Source organism: Thalassophryne amazonica, chromosome 19, assembly GCF_902500255.1.
Source record: "Thalassophryne amazonica chromosome 19, fThaAma1.1, whole genome shotgun sequence".
Classification (NCBI taxonomy): Eukaryota; Metazoa; Chordata; class Actinopteri; order Batrachoidiformes; family Batrachoididae; genus Thalassophryne; species Thalassophryne amazonica.
Window position 1 is genome coordinate 27098508 of NC_047121.1, and position 5260 is coordinate 27103767.

A 5260-nucleotide genomic window follows, 5' to 3' on the forward strand; every position below is an offset into this window, starting at 1 on the left:
AGTCTTGTCCATCCAAATTGGAAGTCTCAAAAATCAGTTTTATTTGTTTATTACTATCGTCCACCTGATCGTTACTGTGAGTTTCTTTGTGATTTTTCAGACCTTTTGTCTGACTTAGTGCTTAGCTCAGATAAGATAATCATAGTGGGATTTTAACATCCACATAGATGCTGAGAATGACAGCCTCAACACTGCATTTAATCTATTGTTAGACTCAGTTGGCTTCGCTCAAAATGTAAATGAGCCCACCCACCACTTTAACCACACTTTAGGTCTTGTTCTGACATATGGCATAGAAATGAAGACTTAACAGTATTTCCTGAAAACCCCTTTTTGTCTGATCATTTCTTAATAACATTTACATTTACTTTAATGGACTACCCAGCAGTGGGGAATAAGTTTCATTACAGTAGAAGTCTTTCTGAAAGTGCTGTAACTAGGTTTAAGGATATGATTCCTTCTTTGTTATGTTCTTCAATGCCATATACCAACACAGTGCAGAGTAGCTACCTAAACTCTGTGAGTGAGATCGATTATCTCGTCAATAGCTTTACATCCTATTGAGCACAACTTTAGATGCTGTAGCTCCTCTGAAAAAGAGAGCCTTAAATCAGAAGTGCCTGACTCCGTGGTATAACCCACAAACTCGCAGCTTAAAGCAGATAACCTGTAAGCTGGAGAGGAAATGGCGTCTCACTAATTTAGAAGATCTTCATTTAGCCTGGAAAAAGAGTCTGTTGCTCTATAAAAAAAAAGCCCTCCGTAAAGCTAGGACATCTTACTATTCATCACTAATTGAAGAAAATAAGAACAACTCCAGGTTTCTTTTCAGCACTGTAGCCAGGCTGACAAAGAGTCAGAGCTCTATTGAGCCGAGTATTCCTTTAACTTTAACTAGTAATGACTTCATGAGTTTCTTTGCAAATAAAATTTTAACTATTAGAGAAAAATTATTCATAACCATCCCAAAGACATATCTTTATGTTCGGCTGCTTTCAGTAATGCTGGTATTTGGTTAGACTCTTTCTCTCCGATTGTTCTGTCTGAGTTTTTCATTAGTCACTTCCTCTAAACCATCAACATGTCTATTAGACCCCATTCCTACCAGGCTGCTTAAGGAAGCCCTATCATTAATGCTTCGATCTTAAATATGATCAATCTATCTTTATTAGTTGGCTATGTACCACAGGCTTTTAAGGTGGCAGTAATTAAACCATTACTTAAAAAGCCATCACTTGACCCAGCTATCTTAGCTAATTATAGGCCAATTTCCAACCTTCCTTTTCTCTCAAAAATTCTTGAAAGGGTAGTTGTAAAACAGCTAACTGATCATCTGCAGAGGAATGGTCTACTTGAAGAGTTTCAGTCAGGTTTCAGAATTCATCATAGTACAGAAACAGCATTAGTGAAGGTTACAAATGATCTTCTTATGGCCTCAGACAGTGGACTCATCTTTGTGCTCATCCTGTTAGACCTCAGTGCAGCTTTTGATACTGTTGACCATAAAAATTTATTACAGAGATTAGAGCATGCCATAGGTATTAAAGGCAATGCGCTGCAGTGGTTTGAATCATATTTATCTAATAGATTACAATTTGTTCATGTAAATGGGGAGTCTTCTTCACGGACTAAGGTTAATTATGGAGTTCCACAAGGTTCTGTGGTAGGACCGATTTTATTCACTTTATACATGCTTCCCTTAGGCAGTATTATTAGAAAGCATTGCTTAAATTTTCATTGTTACACAGATGATACCCAGCTTTATCTATCCATGAAGCCAGAGGACACACACCAATTAGTTAAACTGCAAGAATGTCTTTCAGACATAAAGACATGGATGACCTCTAATTTCCTGCTTTTAAATTCAGATAAAACTGAAGTTATTGTACTTGGCCCCACAAATCTTAGAAACATGGTGTCTAACCAGATCCTTACTCTGGATGGCATTACCCTGACCTCTAGTAATACTGTGAGAAATCTTGGAGTCATTTTTGATCAGGATATGTCCTTCAATGTGCATATTAAGCAAATATGTAGGACTACTTTTTTGCATTTGCACAATATTTCTAAAATTATAAAGGTCTTTTCTCAGAGTGATGCTGAAAAGCTAATTCATGCATTTATTTCTTCTAGGCTGGACTATTGTAATTCATTATTATCAGGTTGTCCTAAAAGTTCCCTGAAAAGCCTTCAGTTAATTCAAAATGCTGCAGCTAGAGTACTGACAGGGACTAGAAGGAGAGAGCATATTTCACCCATATTGGCTTCTCTTCATTGGCTTCCTGTTAATTCTAGAATAGAATTTAAAATTCTTCTTCTTACTTATAAGGTTTTGAATAATCAGGTCCCTTCTTATCTTAGGGACCTCATAGTACCATATCACCCCAATAGAGCGCTTCGCTCTCAGACTGCAGGCTTACTTGTAGTTCCTAGGGTTTGTAAGAGTAGAATGGGAGGCAGAGCCTTCAGCTTTCAGGCTCCTCTAATCTGGAACCAGCTCCCAATTCAGATTAGGGAGACAGACACCCTCTCTACTTTTAAGATTAAGCTTAAAACTTTCCTTTTTGCTAAAGCTTATAGTTAGGGCTGGATCAGGTGACCCTGAACCATCCCTTAGTTATGCTGCTATAGACTTAGACTGCTGGGGGGTTCCCATGATGCACTGTGTTTCTTTTTATTCATCTCTTTTTGCTCTGTATGCACCACTCTGCATTTAATCATTAGTGATTGATCTCTGCTCTCTTCCACAGCATGTCTTTTTCCTGATTCTCTCCCCTCAGCCCCAACCAGTCCCAGCTGAAGACTGCCCCTCCCTGAGCCTGGTTCTGCTGGAGGTTTCTTCCTGTTAAAAGGGAGTTTTTCCTTCCCACTGTCGTCAAGTGTTTGCTCATAGGGGGTCGTTTTGACCCTTGGGGTTTTTCTGTAATTATTGTATGGCTTTTGCCTTACAATATAAAGCGCCTTGGGGCAACTGTTTGTTGTGATTTGGCGCTATATAAATAAAATTGATTTGATTTGATTTGCTTTGTACAACCTTGGAACTCTCTCTTTCTCTCTCTGACCTGACATGAAGTATATAAATGGACTGAATTTATAGCTCGAATTGCCCCTGAGATGGTAAAGTCTCTTGATGTTGTTTGGCTGTTAATAGCTGACACACGTATACACTGTTGCATGGATGTCTGGGACAATACCTCAAATCGGGGTGGTGGTTCCTATCGTTAAAAGATGGGACCAGAGAGTATGTTCCAATTATTGAGGAATCACACTTCTCAGCATCCCTGGGAAAGTGTTTGCAGGGTAGGAGACCCTGATCAATAGTCGAACCTTGGATTCAGGAGGAGCAATGTGGGTTTTGGCCTGATATCATGGAATGGTAGACCAGGTCGTTACAATTGCACGAATATTAGAGGGTTTGAAAGTATGTCCAGCCAGTCTACATGTGTTTTGTGGACTTGGAAAATGCAAAACACTGGGTCTTCTGATGTGTCTTGTGGGGGTGCTGCAGGAGTATAGAGTCGGACAGCTGCAATGCATAATTCAGTTTCTATATGACCAAATTAGGGGCTGTGTCGACATTCTCAGTATCATATCTGATCTGTTCTGATTGGGTTTACGACTCCATTGGGGCTGCCGCTTGTCACCAATCTGTTTGCGATTTTCATGTTCAGGATTTCAAGAGACAACCAAGGATTAGAGTGTGTCTAGTTTGGTGACAACAGAATTGCATCCCTGCCTTTTGCGGATGATGTGGTTCTGTTGGCTTCAGCATACAGTGACATCCGATGTGCACGAGGCAGGTTTGAGGCCAAATGTGAAGTGACTCAGATGAGGATCAGTGTCTCCAAATCTGAGACTATGGTCCCCTGTCAAAAAAGGGTTGACTGTCCCCTCTGGTTCATGGGACAGTTACTGCCCCAAGTGGAGGAGTTCAAGTATCTTGGGGTCTTCTTCCAGCGTAGGCCTAAAATGGAGCATGAGATTGTCAGACAGATTGAAGCTGTGTCTAAGGTGCTACAGACACTGTTGTGGTGATGAAAGAGCTGAGCCAGAAAGTGAGGTTCTTGATTTACCAGTTGATTTACACTCCTATCCTCACCTATGGTCATTATAGTGTTTGGTAATGACCAAAAGAAAAAGGTCACAGATACAAGTGCCAGAAATGAGGTTCCTCCATCTGGTATGTGGGTTTACAGTCAGAGACAGGGTGAGAAGCTTGAATATCTGGAAGGACTCTTAGTAGAAGCCGCTCCTTCTTCATATCAAAAGGTGCCACCTGAGATGGCTCAGGCATCAGTTGATGATGCTTGTGGTCATCTCCTGGGGGAGGTCTAACTGGGAGGAGCAACTGGGGAAGATCCAGGACATGCTTGGAGGGGCTATATTTCCCAAAAAATCAGAATTATTTTTCTAGCAATTCTCAAAGTTTCCGCCATTGTTTTTAAAGGATACAGGGTGAACACAAAAACACTCCTTGGTTTCACATATTTATAATATCAAAAGTCACATGAATAATTTTACAATTTTGAAGAAGACGAATCTGCAAAAGAGAAAAAAAGACGAGTTTCTGCAAATGTTGATTACAAAATTATAAATTTTGTAAATTGTCATAATTACGACTTTATTCTTATAATATTAATACTATGAGAATAAAGTCGCAATTTTAAGACTTCGAGAATAAAGTCGTAATATTCCGAGAATAAAGTCGTAATTTATGAGAAAAAGTCGTATGAAAATAAAGTCGTATATTACGAGAATAAATTCGTAATTTATGAGAATAAAGTCGTAAATTACGAGAATAAAGTCATAATATAATATTTTGACTTTTTTCTCTTAATATTATGACTTTTTTCTCATAATATTACAACTTTATCTCGAAGTCCAAAAAAAAAAAAAAAAGAAATTCAATGTGGCCCTAAAACGTAATTACGACTTTATTCTCATAATATTAATACTATGAGAATAAAGTCGTAATTTTAAGACTTCGAGAATAAAGTAATTTTACGAGAAAAAAGTCATATGAGAATAAAGTCGTAATATTACGAGAATAAATTCGTAATTTACGAGAATAAAGTCGTAATATTACGAGAATAAAGTCATAATAAAGTCATAATATAATAATAATATAATATTACGACTTTATTCTCGAAGTCCAAAAAACAAAAAATAAAAAAAAAGAGAAAGAAATTCAATGTGGCCCTAAGTCGTAGGGGGGCGACTTAAAATGAGTAAAAATCGGGGCTGTTTGTGATTTTACGGA